This window comes from Podarcis melisellensis (assembly GCF_964234715.1).
Source record: "Podarcis melisellensis genome assembly, chromosome: 2".
Classification (NCBI taxonomy): domain Eukaryota; kingdom Metazoa; phylum Chordata; class Lepidosauria; order Squamata; family Lacertidae; genus Podarcis; species Podarcis melisellensis.
In genome coordinates this window covers 11424514-11442843 of record NC_138529.1, presented here as the reverse complement: position 1 = coordinate 11442843, position 18330 = coordinate 11424514, and the positions used below count along the sequence as shown (strand labels likewise).

General features: G+C 47.9%; 1 long non-coding RNA gene across 1 annotated transcript; it reads right to left on the bottom strand.

Moving 5' to 3' along the window:
* Positions 1-568: 568 nt before the first annotated feature.
* Positions 569-18154, bottom strand: LOC309363066. The gene is made up of 3 exons (XR_014165213.1): positions 17568-18154; positions 4668-5052; positions 569-760 (listed from the first exon to the last, which is right to left on the bottom strand). It is a non-coding gene; the product is annotated as an uncharacterized lncRNA (long non-coding RNA).
* Between the last annotated feature and the right edge of the window lie 176 nt (positions 18155-18330).

Genomic DNA, 18330 nt, shown 5'->3' with positions numbered 1-18330 from the left:
CTGAAATCTCATACATGCACCAGCCTTCGCCAACCTGGTACCCACCATATGTTTTGGATTATGCCTCCTTTGGTGGCAGTCAAAATGTGCCAGCAGGAGCTGATGGGAGTTGTAGTTCAAAACATCTGGAGGGCACCAGGTTGGGGAAAGCTCTAAAAGGTTACCTTTCTTGGTTATCTTTCAGCTACCAGGAATTTGTAATTGGTCCTGACATACGTACACACAGACCTGACACCCCATTCATGCAAACTGACACATAATTCCTTCCATGGACTTTGCCTGCAGGTGTAATACTATGATTTATGTGTAAATCACCTTTGGACGGTGGCTCAGAAGGCAATTAAGAAATTCATGGTAATAATAGGACCTGATTCTGCCTAGGCTTTGATGGGCACAGCTGACCATAGGATCAGGCTGTTGGACTGCAAATCCTGTGTGACTTGACCTAACGCCAAGCCATTTGGAGGATAGGAGGAGTTGCGTAGCAGAATACTGGGTACAGCTAATCAGTCTGCAAAACAAAAATGCATTGAACATTTCACAGAGGAAAGCATGTTTACTGCACCCAAACGGCCCATGTGTGAAGAATGCAGCTAGCATTGTTAAATGATGGGATTCCCCTCTCCCAAGTCAGGACTGTGCAGCAGTTCTCATTCTCCAAAGGTCCTCATAACGGAGAGAATCCAGGGAATGAAGAGCGTGTTGATCTGCACATGTTGCCTTCGCTCCCTTTGCATTCCAGAATAATCCCTGCCGCCACCTGATAATGAGCAGAAGTGGACAGGCCTCGTTATTGCTTCTGTCAACACTCAGGCCTTATCAGTTCTGTCGTAACAGACTCCCCTCTCCCCAGCAATGGCCTCTTGTGTGCAGGGTTGCTAGCATCAAGTAGGTGCTTAAAGGATCAGAGCTGTGAGTCACTCTGAGACACAAATATTTTGAAGGTGCAGATACCCTGCTGGCCTCTCGAGAGCGGTTCCTCCTGGCTTGTGCCATCTCAAGGTACTGACAGGCCTTCTGATGAGCGAAAGGACATCTGGCTGAAAGAGACTAGCCCAGCACTGGGCAGGTGCTTTGTCTGACAGACTCGATCCCTAGCACCTAATTAAAAGCATCTCAGCAGTAACAGCACGAGGAAAGACCTTTGCTTGCAATCTTGGAGAACTGCCGCCCATCAGAACAGGCAGAGCTGGGCTAAATGGAACCAAGCATCCGTTTAAGGCAGCAGCTTGTGTCAAAACTTGGGATCACAGTGGCTGAACAGAGCAAACAGGTTATATGTATCCCATGCCTCTGACTCTGTATTCTAGAGTATAAGGATCCCTGTCCCAACATCCTAGGCAGGTGTTTGTCTGGTCTGCTTTGGAAGATCTCCATAACCTTATTGGGGTTTTTTTTTAAGGACTTTGTTCAGCGCAGTGTCTCCTAGAGCAGGAATGGGGATCCTGCAGCCTTCCAGATGTGGTTGGACTACAACTCCCATCACCCCTCTCCATTGACAGTGCTGACTGAGGCTGATGGAAGTTGCAATGCAGCGGGTGGTGCTGTGGGTTAAACCATAGAGCCTAGGGCTTGCCGATCAGAAGGTCTGCGGTTCGAATCCCCGCAACAGGGTGAGCTCCCGTTGCTCGGTCCCTGCTCCTGCCAACATAGCAGATCGAAAGCGCGTCAAAGTGCAAGTAGATAAATAGGTACTGCTCCGGCGGGAAGATAAACGGCGTTTCCGTGCGCTGCTCTGTACACCGGCTCCCTCGGCCAATAAAGCGAGATGAGCGCCGCAACCCCAGAGTCGGCCACGACTGGACCTAATGGTCAGGGGTACCTTTACCTTTACCTGGCATCTTGAAGAGCCCCAAGTTGCTCATCCCTGGGCTAAAGAGAATTGCTCCAGCAGCCTCAGTCTGTCCTCAGCCAGCCACCACCTGCCTGTCTTCTTACTTACAGCAGGCCCAGGGAGTGGCACTGCTTGTCATTGTCTTTGATTTCACCTTCTGTTGAGCTCCCCGCTTTCCACCCTACCAGCCTCAATGTGCTCCAGCCCTCACTGCTTATACAGCTAAATATAGATATACAAATTCATCTATAAATGTCAAAGCACCTTCAAGTGAAATCTTCTAACACCCATTAAGATCTCTCAACTCAGCCTGCAGAGAGCTTTTGCCATTTGGCACGCAGATTTTTCAGTTTGGCATCCACTTGCTGAGCTGTATAGAACAATGGGAATCTCGGACATGGGCTAAGCCCACCTGTGGCTAAAAACTAAAGCAAACTGGCAAAGAATAATAATGCTGGCCTGTGGCTAAACTCCCACTTTGTCAGTTTTCCTCCAGCCAAGCCTGTAGCCAGTTCCACCTTCTGCCTGGGCTGACTGCCCTCGCCAAACCCTCGCCAGGAAGACAAGTGTGTGTTAAACCACCAACATGCCTTGCTTGCTGTTGCTCGGCTCCTGTAACCTCCTGTTAAATAAGCCCCAAAGCCCTCTCTCCAGCAATTCCCAGAAACATCAGGAGGAAATGACAGGGTGAAAGTTCAACTACCCAATGGTTATAAATGAACTGTTTCCAAAAATCAATACGCCATCCTGAGAGCAGCTGACGCCAGTCCAGCTTTGCGCAGCTGTAGGAAAGGACTGAAACGCTGACTGATGTATGGTCCAGTTCTCGGTCCTGCCTGAAGGATTTGCACTAGCTGCCACCCCCCACACCTGCAAAATGGGGGACGACATAATACTGACCTACCTTGCAGGGCTGTGCTAAGGACAGGTGAGCTAATGAATGAAAAATGCTTTGGGCATTCTAGTGACCTATGAAATCCACATGTTTATATCACCGTGTTTGTAAAAGGATGGCTGAAACAAGTTTGTCTAATTAAACTAAGCAGAACCTCAGTTTTGCAGAGAGAAGGATGGGTGATGGAAGGAACAGGGCAGGGAGCCCCGTCTTCCCCTGGCTATGCATTGTTAAAGGTAAAGGTGGTACAATATCTGGGTTACAAGTCTGGCGTACGGGGTGTAGCTGTTAGAGGAGTTAAAAATAACACAAGGGAGAGTCAATTTTCTCACGGAGCCACAAAGCTCACTCAGTGTTCTTGGACCAGTCATTCTCATCTCTCAGTCCAACCTACCTTCCAGGGCTCTTGTGAGGACAAAATGAAGGGACATATATATGCTACCTTGAGCTCCTTGGAGGAAAAGGGGAATAAAGAGGTGATGACACAATAGACTTTAGTAGAAATACATGGTGTGTGAATAGAGTGGAGAAGGTTGTGTTCCTCTTTGTGTTTTTTTGCGATGATCTGACGGTGGTATATCCGAAGTGGGGAACCTGCCCCCCATGTCAACTTACAGATTTGAAAATAAGGGATCAGCAGCCAAAATAAGAGACTTTGCTTAGTTTATGCACGTCGGGGCTGCCGTCGTCCTGGCGCGAGGAGTTCCATCGGCCCTTCCCCACCCGAGAGAGAGGGAGGGAGGAAGAGAGACTCTCGCCCACGAGCCCGGCATGAGGCGATTGTGGCACCGTGGTGGCTGCTGAAGCGCCACCCTACTGTGTCCTTCCCTATCCCCTCCTCTTCCTCCTTCCTCAGGCCGCCTCCAGCTTCCCCTGGCAGTGCAGCAGAAGACTCGCAAGAGAGGGGCTGCCTGCCTGCCTGCCGCCATCCGTCTCCTCACGATGCGCCCCTGAGGGGGAAAGGGGAGAGACGGAGACGCGGCAGCTTGTGCGCGCGCTCTCGCGGCAGAGGACCTCGAGCCGCTGCTTCCCTCCCGAGCTGGGTGAGCATGAAACCCAGGGAATTTAAGGGACATCATCAATCCGGGACAGCAGCGGGACACGGCGCTAGGATAAGGGAGTTTCCCGCCAAATAAGGGACAGTTGACAGCTATGCCCCTCTCCGAATGTTGTTGGACTGCAACTCCCAACATCCTTGACTATCAGCCATGCTGGCTGAGGTTGATAGGATTTGGAGTCCAATAACATCTGGAGGATCCCTGGTTCCCCACCGCATTTGGATATGAATGCAACTGTTCTGTATGCCGTGAAGTTCTCAAGATAAGAACATTCAAATAACCCCAGTGGATTGGATCGGTGGCCCACCTAGTCTAGCATCCTGTTCTCACGGTGGCCAACTAGATGCCCATGGGAAGCCCACAAACAGGAGCTTACGCACAGGCCTGTCCCCTCTGCAGTTTCCAGCAACTGATCTGCAGAAGCACCCTGCCTCCAGCCCCTGCAGTAAGATAACAGAATAAGAGAACAAACGCTCGCCATTATCAGTCATGACATGCAAGAACTGGAGACAGCCCTTCTCGTTCCTGTTAAAATTCAGGCTTCGGGCTGAGCCAGAGCTTTGCCCTTGAGATCTATTTTTAGTACAAGTATTCCATTCTAGAATGTGTGGGGGAAAATTAAAGTGCCCCTCTGAGCATAAGCAAAGTGTATTTGCCTAAATAGCACAGGATGTAATGGGTCACTGCTTGAGTACCCTGAAAGCACCTCATTTTCTCACAACTTTCTTTTTTCAGCATGACTTGGCTGCTGGCAGTGCCACTTAAGAGTTGAGAAGTTCGTTTACCGCTTCTGAAATTGCATGTACAAAGGTGTCCTGCTGCAACAAAATGTTGCAGCATGGCATGTTCGAGTCAGTAAGCCATGCCCTCTCCAACTTACTTCATTCCATCCCGACGAGTCATCATTCTGTAGCAACTAAGCATGCTCAGTTGGACCACGTTGGGGTTTTATCCCACCCTTATGATTTAGCTTTGTCTTCCTCCAAAATATATATACTTGTTCTACTGCAGATCTCAGGATTTCTCCATGTCTGCCGACATCTCCCTTTTGTGGGTCGAGCTGTTTTGGCTGTATGTATGGCACTCACACCTGAACATTTGAAATAAGGGAAAATGGTTCTGTGTGCTGTAACCTTCCTCCAAGGGGCTTGCGGTGCCACAGATATTGTTCTTGCATGGCTACTATTCCAGGGCTGGCCAGTGATTCCCAGATCTAAGCTTCAGAGGCACAACTTCATCAAGGCAACTGATGACAGGGTGCCCAGCTGCAAAAGAAGAGCAGACTCCCATGGCTTTATTTTTATTTATTAAATTCAAGAGATCCGCAGGACAGATAACTTTGGCAAGAGGTGTGTGCAGCTATGCACAGGTAGAAAAGGGTCCCACCTACCTAATTCCCCTTCCTGTGGGAGGGTTGGCATCTAGTGCCACTAACTTTCCTTTGCTCTGCAAGCCCTGAAAAATTGCGTTGCTCCCAGCACAGCTGAGAAACAGGAAGGGTTAAGGTTTTCTTCCAGCTGCTGCGTGGAAGTCGCTTCCCCCACCTTCCCTGGCTCCTAAGAGCTGCCTTGTGCAGAGGGCGCCATCTATTGGCCTGAGGAACACCCGGCATCTGCTAGGCCTGATGCAACTCAGCGGCAGATTCCAGAGGACTGACTCTTCCTGGCAAGTGTTGCCAGCCGGCATTTATGCACGTTGCGCGGGTGTATGTATGCGTACACACATGTATATGATATGCATGAAACAGCAACACTGGAACTGTGCTGGTTAGGGGAGTGATAATGTTGCCCCTCCCGCTTTTTTCTGCAAAAAGATTTTAATATGCATGGAAAATTTCTCTCTCTTAATATTCTGGAAATTATTTGTTGTGTGATAAGTTATTGATATGATAGTCGTAGTAAATTTATTCATTGTGTTTTAACTACTACATTTTGTAATTCGTGGATACAGTGGTACCTCGCAAGACGAATGCCTCGTAAGACGAAAAACTCGCAAGACGAAAGAGTTTTTCTTTTTTTGAGTTGCTTCGCAAAACGAATTTCCCTATGGAAGTTTGTTTCCTTTTTCTTAAAACCGTTAATACCCAGGGAATCCGTGCTTCGCAAGACGAAAAAATTTGCAAGACGGAAAAACTCGCAGAACGAATTAATTTCGTCTTGCAAGGTACCACTGTACTATTCTTAAGATAGGGACGCGGGTGGCACTGTGGGTTAAACCACAGAGCCTAGGACTTGCCGATCAGAAGGTCGGCGGTTCAAATCCCCGCGACGGGGTGAGCTCCCGTTGCTTGGCCCCTGCTCCTGCCAACGTAGCAGTTTGAAAGCACGTCAGAGTGCAAGTAGATAAATAGGTACTGCTCTGGCGGGAAGGTAAACAGCATTTCCGTGCGTTGCTCTGGTACGCCAGAAGCGGCTTAGTCATGCTGGCCACATGACCCAGAAGCTGTACACTGGCTCCCTCAGCCAATAAAGCGAGATGAGCGCCGCAACCCCAGAGTCGGTCATGCCTGGACCTAATGGTCAGGGGTCCCTTTACCTTTTATTCTTAAGATGGTGCATCACTTTGAAACTGGGTTCGTAAGATCATGGAGTTGGAAGGGACCCCAAGGATCATCCAGTCCTATCCCCTGCAATGCAGGAATATGTAACTATTCCTTACGGGGATCAAACCTGCAAACTTGGTGTCATCAGCACTACACTCTAACCAACTGAGCCATCCAGTGGAATACGACTGAAGCTAGTGTATATATAACATTCCATATAAGGTGATTAACAACTCATAATGAATGAATGAAGTGAGGGATGTAAAGATGCCAGGTGTTTCGGCTTGCCCGATAGAGTTGAGGGATGGCACAGTGTTATTTGGGGAATAGTTATTAGTGTTGTGTATATAGCACTTCACAAGAGTATTACAAGCAAAAAGACAGAGCACACTGTCAATCTAAATGTTGACAGTGTGCAAAGCTAACAAGAGGGGGCATAGAGAAGGATGGAATTGAACAATCATGAGTGGTGAATGTGCACAGATGCAGCAAATAAGCGCATGGGCTTCATTTAAGTTCAGGCTTCTCTGAAAAGGAGAGTTTTACAGGAAGCATAGGTGTCAACCTTCCCTCCCCCCCCCCTTATTCCAGCGCCGTTTCCCGCTGCTATCCCAGATTGTTAGATATCCCATAGACTGTCCCCGGGACAGGTGAGGCTGCTGATCCCTTATTTTTAAATCTGAAAGTTGACAGCTATGACAGGAACCATGGGGAAAGAAGTGGTGGGTTGGCTTCACAAAGGGGGTGGCGTTTCAGGCAAAAGAGGCAGCAAGCGAGAATGGGCAGCTGCATTTGACAGCACAGGAAACTTCCCAAGAACACAGCTAGAACCTACAACAAAATGTTGCAGTATATCCTTACTTTCTATCAGAAGTGTTTCTGTTCAAGATCCCAGCCTGCGATCCATGCCCAACTCTAGGCTACTCCATTCCAAATGACACTGAACATTTCATACTTGTGCGAATGCTCAATCTTCATGGGGACTTTTTCTTTAAATTCTCTCTGCCTTTAGTGTTTAATTTCAGAGCCTCTGTCTATTATCGTTGAGAATTCTTGGAGAACAGGCAAGTTTTCCTGTGGGCAAATGTCCCCATCTTCAAAAAAGGGAAAAAGGAAGACACAAGTAACTACTGACCCGTGAGCTTGGCATTGATACCAGGAAAGGTCCTAGACCAGATAATTAAACACTCAATCTGTGAGTCCTCCGTTATTCTTGTGGATAAGTTGGTAAAATGTGCGCTGGAGGAGGTTACTGTAAGGTGGATTTGTGGCTAGTTGACTGACGGAACTCAAAGAGCGCTCACTAATGGTTCCTTGTCATCCTGGAAAAAAGTGACAAGTGGAGTGTTGCAGGGTTCTGTCCTGAGCCTGTTGCTGTTCAACATCTTTATAAATGAGTTTGATGAAGGAATTGAGGGGATGTTAATCAAACCTTTTAAAATATTAATAATATTTATTTAAATTTTCCAATCAAACCAAATTACATATTCCAAATTATACAAACTATCCAATAATCAAACAAATCCCAATGTTATGCCTAATTATAAATTATTATATTTTTTAGCTGACTTCCCATGCTTCAGAGGGAATCCTAATCATCTCATAGTTCTACTGCATTTCAAAATATTGCAAAAACTCCCTTAAGACATTCTGATGTTAATCCTTCGTTATTTTCAACAGCCTCTGTGTTCATTCTGCAGGTGAGTTTAAGTCCAAATAGAATGTTTCTGTGTGGATTTTATGTCTTTACTCTTCTTTATAGTCCAAATCTGTTAATCTGTTCATCAAACTTGCAGGTGACACCAAACTGGGAGTTAGTAGCTAATGCCACAGAAGACAGAATTGGGATTCAAGATGACCTGAACAGGTTGAAGAACTAACAAGATGAATTTCAATAGCGACAAATGTAAGGCTCTACACTTAGGCAGGAAAAACCAGCTGCACAAATATAAGATGGAGGCTTGCTAGTACGTGTGAAAAGGCTCTAGGGGTCCTGGTGGACCACAAGCTTAAAATAGTCAACAGTGTGACGCAGCAACAAAAAACAAATGCTATTCTAGGATGCATCAACAGAAGTATAGAGAAGCAACTCTATTCTGCCTTGGGTCAGACCTGCAATATTGTGTCCAGTTCTGGGCACCTCAATTTAAGGAGGATATTGACAAGCTGGAACATGTGCAGAGTAGGGCGACCAAGATGATCAAGTGTCTGGAAACCAAGCCTTATGAGGAACGGTTGAGGGATTGAGCATGTTTAGCCTGGAAAAGAGGAGTACTGAGAGGAGATATGAGAGCCATCTTCAAAGATCTAAAGAGCTGTCACATGGAAGATGGAGCATGCTTGTTTTCTCTTACTCTGGAGCGTAGGACTCAAACCAATGGATTCAATTACAGATAGGTAGCCGTGTTGGTCTGCCATAGTCAAAACAAAACAAAATTCCTTCCAGTAGCACCTTAAAGACCAACTAAGTTAGTTCTTGGTATGAGCTTTCATGTGCATGCACACTTCTTCAGATACACTGTGCATGCACACTTCTTCAGATACTTCTTCGTATCTGAAGAAGTGTGCATGCACACGAAAGCTCATACCAAGAACTAACTTAGTTGGTCTTTAAGGTGCTACTCAATGGATTCAAGTTACAGAAAAGGAGTTTCCACGTAAACATCAAGAAGAACTTTCTGACAGTAAGCTGTTCGACAGTGGAACAGACTCCTTTGGCAGGCGTTGGACTCTCCTTCCCTTGAGGTTTTTATGCAGAGGTTTGATGGCCATCTCTCATGGATGTTTTAGTTGAGATACCTGCACTGCAGAGGGTTGGACTAGATGACCCTAGAGGTATCTTTCAACGCTAAAGGTAAAGGTAAAAGGACCCCTGACCGTTAGGTCCAGTCGTGGCCGACTCTGGGGTTGCAGCGCTCATCTCGCTTTATTGGCCGAGGGAGCCGGCGTACAGCTTCCGGGTCATGTGGCCAGCATGACTAAGCCGCTTCTGGAGAACCAGAGCAGTGCACGGAAAGGCCATTTACCTTCCCTCCGGAGTGGTACCTATTTATCTACTTGCACTTTGACATGCTTCCGAACTGCTAGGTTGGCAGGAGCAAGGACAGAGCAACGGGAGCTCACCACATCGCGTGAATTCGAACCGCCGACCTTCTGATCGGCAAGTCCTAGGCTCTGTGGTTTAACCCACAGCGCCACCCGCGTCCCTACCTTTCAACTCTACAATTCCACAATTCTAAGTGAGTTGACAAATGCCAACCAGACACTCTATTTTTGACCCCCAAGCCTGGTGCCATAAATGTTGCGAGGTGGAATCATGGTATTGCCTGACTGTTTTTTCAGTAAAGCCAGATTTTCTTCTTCTTCTGAGTAAAAGCCTACAGCATTTTAATTTAGTGCGTGCATGCTTGAACACTAGCCCTGGGGGGTAGTCTGCCTTGGAGTGGTCTTCTCCTTTAAAACAAAGCATATATATGGGTTTTCCTGTGGCCCACAGATGTGCTTTCAATTTACAAAGCCAGGGTGCATGCTTGTGATCTTTTAAAAGCAAAAGCACAATGGGCGATAAGTGACCCTGAGCATGCACACTCGCTAAAGAACAGAAGTGGTTTTTCCGGATGCATTAATTCAGCCTTCACTGCAAGAATCCCAGCCCAGGCTTTTGCAGTGTCTTAGCGTACAGGCGGTGACCATTTTGCACGGGTTTTTCCGTTCCTGCCTCTTCCCACCCCCAAAAATGTTGCCGTATAGAGCGTTTCTATTCAGGGTTTCAGACGGACAGACACGCCCTCTTCCAGGACATGCCATTCCCTTCAGTTTTCCATCCTGCAACGGTCAGTCAGGAATGCCAGCTGGCCAGGAAAGTTGGGACACAAGAAAGGAACGTCCTGACTTGCTCCTGTACCTTTAATAGAGGATTGATTTGCAGAAAGCAATAGGTGAAACTTTCCATAGCTTGGGAGATAAAGCAGGACCCACCTGCTAATCGCTGCAGATCAGCAACTTTTAAAGGGACAGGACAGGTAAAGGGGCTGGTTCAAAAGACAGCAGGGTAGCTGTGAGAAATGCCTTAAATCATGAAAGGCAGCCCTGAGGCCAAATCTGCAGAGGAGGGTTTCTGTTTCAGTCCTGTGCGCTGTAATTTACTGTCCTGCCCTTGTGTCCCTCTCATGTGCCTCTTCTAAGGGCAGATAATTCTACATCTCTTCATTTGATGTCATTTGGAAGATGGTTTTGGCGGGGGGAGGATGTCTACTTGACCTTTATCCTTGACCTGGCTTTTGACACTTGAGGTGTACATATCTTTTCAGGACCCACCTTATTGTTATGATTGCAACTTGTTTTAAAGTGTTTTTAATTGTGTGCTTAAATGTTGTGACCCACCTGGGACCTTGCGGGAGGAGGGCAAATGTGACGCTTAACCACACTGGCATTTCCCTTGCCTTCTTTGTGCCTTTTTCAAGCTATACTATAGATTTTGCTAAAGTCCTTGTTGCACTGGCTGTAAATAATCTGTCATCTCCCTGAAGAGATCCAGAGGGAAGGATTAGATCTTAGGAAACTGTGTTATACCAAGTCAAGGCCTTTGGTCCAGCTCAGTATTTTGTACATCACTCGTCTTCAACTGGTCCCAGGGCCAGGTGCATAGCGTGGGGGGACAGGGGGGCCATAGCTCCAGGTGCACAATTTTGAGGGGGCATGAACCAGGTGCCCACACACAGGCACCGGCTTCTGCAGGGATCCCTGTCCCAGCCAGGCACATCCTGGCAGGCACTGTCCTCGGCTCCCCGTCCTTCCCCGTCAGGCGCTGGGGGTCTCTGGGCCCCGGAAACCAGCCTGGCCTTGCTTCTGCGACCCTGGCCCCCTTGCTGAATGGCTGCCAAGCCAGCACTCACTTGCTCCTTGCTTGACGCAGTCCCCAGTTGGTGAGTGGACGTGGAGGGAGGGAGGCGGGCAAGGGGAGATCCCAGAGTGGCCCAGCCCAGCACTTGTCTCCGCAGGCTTCAGGGGGATTTGCCTGCCAAGGGTTGCATCATCCGGCCGGGCTCCCCCCTGTGCGGTCCGGCAGCGCGGCCCCTTTTTTTCTCTGGTGAGGGTTCGATCCAGCACCTTCGCTGGTGAGGGCTGGGCTGGCACAATGGGCTCCATTTATACTCCATTTACGCATGCCCTGGGTGCCAGCAAGCAGGCCACGCCACTGTCAGGACCCACAGCTGGATATTGGCCTCATCAAAGGTGGGCCGCAAAAGCACAACTAAAGGTAAAGGGACCCTTGACTATTAGGTCCAGTCGTGGCCGACTCTGGGGTTGCGGCGCTCATCTCGCTTTATTGGCCGAGGGAGCCGGCGTACAGCTTCCGGGTCATGTGGCCAGCATGACTAAGCCACTTCTGGCGAACCAGAGCAGTGCACAGAAACGCCGTTTACCTTCCTGCTGGAGCGGTACCTATTTATCTACTTGCACTTTGACATGCTTTTGAACTGCTAGGTTGGCAGAAGCTGGGACCGAGCAACGGGAGCTCACCCCGTCACGGGGATTCAAACCGCCAACCTTCTGATCGACAAGTCCTAGGCTCTGTGGTTTAACCCAGAGCGCCACCCGCGTCCCTAAAAGCACAACTAGAAGCATGTAAATTATGACTAGGACCTTCTGCATGAGAACAGAAGCCCTACCTCCACACAGAAGGGCGGATTTCAACAGAATATTAGGAGAAACTTCCTATGCTACAGGTTTCCCACCCCTACTGTATAGTTTTGCAAGAGATATTCATGACAGGGTTTTAAAAACCCAGAGATGATCAAAGGGCAGCCTTACCTTTCTTACTCCTTTCAACTTCTCTCTTTGATTGCACTGCCTCAAGGGGATGGAACAACTCCCTTATGAGGAAAGGTTACAATATTCGGGTTGGTGTGGTGTTTTTTTTTAGTTCAGAGCAAAGGCAGGTAAGAGGGGGAGCATGAGAGCAGTGTATAAAATCATGCATGGCATGGGGAAAGCAGTTAGAGAAATGGTTTTCTCCCTCTGTCATAATAACACTCAGGGAATACCCACTCTTGGAAGATTCAGGAGGAGTAAAGGAAGAACTTATTCACACCGTGAATAACTATGGAACTCACTCACAGAGGAGGCAGTGACGGCCATCAGCTTGGATGGCATCAAAAGAGGATTACACAAATGCATGGAGGATAAGGCCATGCCCTCCAACATTTCTCTGATGAAATTAGGGATGTCCTATTAATTAATAATACAGTGGTACCTCGGGTTACAAACACTTCAGGTTACAAACACTTCAGGTTACAGACTCTGCTAACCCAGAAGTAGTACCTCGGTTTAAGAACTTTACCTCAGGATGAGAACAGGAATTGTGTGCCAGCGGCACAGCGGCAGCAGAAGGCCCTATTAGCTAAAGTGGTACCTCAGGTTAAGAACGCTTTCAGGTTAAGAATGGACCTCCAGAACGAATTAAGTACATAACCAGAGGTACCACTGTAATGAATAGGGCTCTAAGTGTCTTCCGACATACAGTAGTACCTCAGGTAACATACGCTTCATGTTACAGACTCCACTAACCCAGAAATAGTGCTTCAGGTTAATAACTTTGCTTCAGGATGAGAACAGAAATCGTGCAGCGGTGACGTGGCAGCAGCAGGAGGCCCCATTAGCTAAAGTGGTGCTTCAGGTTAAGAACAGTTTCAGGTTAAGACCTCCGGAATGAATTAAGTACTTAACCCGAGGTACCACTGTATATAAAAATATAATAAAACATGAAATATTTTTTTAAAAAACTTCCCTATACAGAGCTGCCTTCAGAAGTCTTCGAAAGGTTTTATAGGTACATGTGTCCTTGGCTCCAGGGTCGGCTAACTCCATACCCTCCAACATTTCTCCGATGAAAATAGGGACGTCCTAAGAAAAGTAGGATATTCCAGGATCAAATCAGAAACTGGAACGGCTTCTATATATCTGGGACTGTGCCTGGAAAACAGGGACACTTGTAGGGTCTGAAAGGCTTTCGGTGATTATTTGCTCTGATGGATGCGTCTTGCCTCCACTGTCACCAGTTGCTGGAAACGGCCAGAGGGGGAGAGTGCTGTTGCGTTCATGTCCGGCTTGCCGGCTTCCCAAACACATCTGGTTAGCCATTTTTAGGGCAGGGTGCTGGGACAGATGGGCTACTGGCCTAATCCAGCAGGACTCTTCTTAGTGTTAAGAAGCCCGACCTGAAATAAAATGATGCCCTGAAGCCTCTTTCTGCAGTTGCTTCCATATTATGGAACCAAGGAGCCCAAGCAGCTGGGAGAACTCATCACATGGAGCAACGGGAGAAAAGGATTCCTGTGCTATTGGGGAGGGAGTATGACAAACAGGGTTTTATTTATTTATTTTAAGAATGGTTAGCTTTCTCCTCCTTGCAAAGTACATAGGAGGAAGTTGGAAGAGTGTCGTTCTTTCCCACTTCCTCCTTTTTGCCACTGCATCGTTTTCAAGGCTCATATTAATTCTGCTGGACCCGGCTTTTACACATCTGGCTCAGAAAAGCCAAGTGCGCATGTGCACACACTTTCTGTCCCCATGGGATGCGAGCCAAACAGGGAGCGCACATGACACGCGTTCAAAAAGCCAAAGGTGCTCGTGAGCCTTAAAAAGTTGGTGACCCCCTGTTCATGTGTACACTGTCAAGAAGGAGTGCTCAAGGTCCTCTAGTTTATGCCCAGCCCTCATAAAGCTCCAAATCAGCAAGGTGGTTTGGAGGACAACCTTCACATTCTGAAATGCAGACAATCTCTGAGAGCTGGCATGGTGTAGTGACAAAGAGATGGAGCTATGAATCAGGTCGTCGTCTCTGGTTCCAATCTCACCTCTAGCAAGAGCTCACCAGATTGCCTTAGTAAAGCTTCACTTCTCCATCCCCAAATTTGCAAGATGTGGCTGCCAAGAATCACCCTCTTTACATCTTTGTTGTAAGGATTGTAGTGAGAGAGTGCACAGAATCAAAGCATGTATAATACTTGGAGGCCCTTTAGGAATGTTAAGTATTATCACCATCATCATCATCATATTGTTGTATGTTCACTCGGGTTGGGGGAGAGGTGTCAGTGCCCAGATGTTGCTCACTTCTCAAAAACCATATGTGCTGATTACCCACCACCATCCCACAAGGTACACTGGACTGGGGAACATTGTTCCAGTGAGGAGGGGATGCCATGCAACATGGTATACCCTCCTTCCAGCAAGAGCCAAGCTGTCAGCACATAGAAAGCTTATGTAGGCATGGCATTATGTTCTCTTGCCCCTAAGGTTGTTGCTACCAAACCCAGGGATGTGTCTGTAACAGTTAATAGTTAAGGCAGAGGTAGCAATCATGGTCTGCCCTCTCCCCCAACACGTGGACTACAATTCCCATCTTCCTTAACCATTGGCCATGCTGACTGGGACTGATGGGAGCTGGAGTATAACAGGATTTCAAGGGTGCTGTGTGTGCTCTAGGTAAAGGTAAAGGGACCCCTGACCATTAGGTCCAGTTGTGGCCAACTCTGGGGTTGCGGCGCTCATCTCGCTTTATTGGCCGAGGGAGCCGACGTACAGCTTCCAGGCCATGTGGCCAGCATGACTAAGCCGCTTCTGGCGGACCAGAGCAGCACACAGAAACACCGTTTACCTTCCCGCTGGAGCGGTAGCTATTTATCTACTTGCACTTTGACGTGCTTTCGAACTGCTAGGTTGGCAGGAGCAGGGACCGAGCAACGGGAGCTCACCCCATCGCGGGGATTCGAACCGCCGACCTTCTGATCGACAAGTCCTAGGCTCTGTGGTTTAACCCACAGTGCCAACCGCGTCCCTAAAAGCACAACTAGAAGCATGTAAATTATGACTAGGACCCACAGTACCACCCGTGTCCCTAAGATATGGTCTACAAACACACAATTCAAGATTTTCCTTGACTTCTTGCAGTGTCTTGCCTGAGCTCAATGGATCCTATCCACCTCTGTTTTTAATAAATCCAGAGAAAAGGTGGTTCTTTGCAGTGGCGTAGCGTGGGTTGTCAGCACCCGGGGCAAGGCAAGTAATTTGCGCCCCCTAACTCTGAGTGAGCCAGGTAGGGGCAGAGAGCTGCGAGTGTGAGCGTGCGCCCCTCCCATGTTGCGCCCGGTGCGGCCGGCCCCCCTGCACCCCCCACGCTACGCCACTGGTTCTTTGCCACCTGGGCATGCGCTCTGTGCGTGTATCCCAGTGAAGGACAGAGCTGCAATTCTTAAGCTGCACAATTTCCCCTTGGCAGCTAAGGGCGCATACTAATGCTTGCTCACACACTCTTGCTGTCGTGGTTTGTGTGTGTATGCGCGCGCACATACACTTGCTCGCACATGCTCATGCACTCACACAGCATGCACAAAGCCTGAGCCTCACTTTGATTCCCAAAAGGATTCCTATCAAATATTTCCATGACTGATAAGATGTCTATGTCTGCCTCTATGAATTCCTCTTTTTGCCTCAGGGTGCACAAGTGCAGTTACCTATGTATACATGCCTGTGAAGGACGCAAGGCAGAGAGCTGTTACTCAGGATTGCCATACAAAGTCCCGGGTAGCGTGCTTTAACTCCTTTTGTCCTCACAATCAGGGCTATTAAAGATGCAGAGGGGGAATATGTTTTTTCTCCTGTTTGCAATGCAGGCCAGGGAGCAAGGGTTGTAATTCACTTTTACCTTGAAGCATACTTTAGAGCTAAAGGCATGTGTGTAGCCACGAGAGGGCAGGAGGGCAGCTGCCCCCCCCAAAAAAATCAAGTAAATTTTTAAAAAACTAACTGACCAATTGTGTTGCACATAACTCGGTTCTGCCCCCCACAACATAAAACCTGACCCCCCTAAAATAAATCCTATGCCCCTGGGTTGCAGGCAGAGCTGTAGCTGTGATCTAGCAGGTTTTTGGCCCCAGGTGAAGCGTCCAGAGGCCTCTGAGTCCCTTAGTCTGTGTATGTGTGTACGCAAATGTGTGTGGCAGGGGTGCCAAACTCAGTCTTTGACCCAGGTGAAATAAAGCCTAGCTTTGCCCCTGGCTGAATCTGCTGTGAAGGAAGTATCACTGCCTGCTGCTTGAACCGAGTTTCTAATGTTGTTTCTAATAAACAGACTTTCCAGGCAAGTGTAGCCCTTCAAAACCCTGCCAGACCTGTAGAATATCAGATGAGAAGTTACCGTATTTTTTGCTCTATAAGACTCACTTTTTCCCTCCTAAAAAGTAAGGGGAAGTGTGTGTGCATCTTATGGAGCGAATGCAGGCTGTGCAGCTATCCCAGAAGCCAGAACAGCAAGAGGGATCGCTGCTTTTGCTGCGCAGCGATCCCTCTTGTTGTTCTGGCTTCTAAGATTCAGAATATTTTTTTTCTTGTTTCCCACCTGCAAAAGCTAGGTGCGTCTTATGGTCTGGTGCATCTTATAGAGCGAAAAATAGGGTAAATAAAATTGGGGAGAAGAAAGTTGGTGTGATGTTAAATCCACAAAGTCTGCAGACTGAATCGGTCTTTAACTCGATGCCAGGATTAATTGTGCAGATTTTTAATGCTGGACTTCCTGTCACACGTTTTGGGAGCATCCTCCCCCTGCATGTGACCAGGTAGATGGGCGTGACCCTGGAAGACCCCATAAAAGAGCTGGTCACACAGCCATCTTGTTTTATTCCATGGGATGTATCATGGGATGAACCCACTCTCTCTTCTGTACAGTGGTACCTCGGGTTAAGAACTTAATTTGTTCTGGAGGTCCGTTCTTAACCTGAAATTGTTCTTAACCTGATGTACCACTTTAGCTAATAGGGCCTCCCGCTGCCGCTGCGCTCCCACCGTGTGATTTCTGTTCTCCGAGCAATGGCAGCTCACCCTGTCGCAGGGATTCAAACCGCCAACCTTCTGATCGGCAAGTCCTAGGCTCTGTGGTTTAACCCACAGCACCACCTGCATCCCGTCAGGGAACCTACTGTGAAGTAAGTAAGTAAACTTCTTATCATTACTTTTAATAGAAGACTGTTGTGTCTTTATTCTTTTTAAGAGGGAGCAAAGGGGATTCACCAGGAACAAACCCAATCTGGACAAGCCAGATTGGATTGCTTAAGTTAAGAGATTCAAACAAATCTACCAACAAACTCCATACTGGGGAATGTACTCTGCCACTGACTCACTAGCATGAATCCATGTCCCTTTCCCTCTCCCCCCCAAAATAAAAGCTCCCTACCCTCCCACCCTTAAATTGTGGATTGTTTGAATCCTTCGGCAGCCCTCGACTCTCAGTACCCCTTTGACATCATGTGTCATTATGCAATGTCATTCCATGTGCTGTGCGATGCCTTATTGGCCACATTCATCCATATGCTCTCTATTTCCTGAGGCACAGTGGCATTGTGATGTTGTTACGCATTGTTACAGAGCACACCACTTGCCATGTGAGTCCTGGATTGGCTACATGGACCCGTTATGGCCCATCAGCTCAGAATGGAGAATAAGTTGTCACCCTCCTTCTTCCTTGGCCCACATCTCTTTGGCTGAGCCTGTCCTCTGCTCCGTCCTTCCTCGCCTTCTCAGATCTCTGCTTCCTAGCCTTTGCTCACGTACAGTTCATTGCGGTCTCGGTGCTATTCACACACACAAGTCTTGCACAGCCCTTGCACAGCACCATCTTCATCAAAACGCCCCATGTGCTTTTCCAGCTGAATCTGGATTTACTGTTTCTGCAGAAAATTCGCTAACGGCACTTCCAGACTGCCATTATTTTGGGGTGGGATTCAGTCGCATACTGGCAAATTCAAATCTCACAGTTGCAGTGGATTGGGAGATCCTGCACAACAAACATGCATCCTCAAGTAAGAAAAGTGGGAGGAAAATTCACTGGAAAGTGTGGGGGTAACACAGCACTGGGCTCATCCAGACTTCCTTTTACTCTGGTTTTCCTGGGGAAAGCTCAGACATGGAGCTTTAAAGCCAAGAAACACGGAACAAAAGGAAGTCT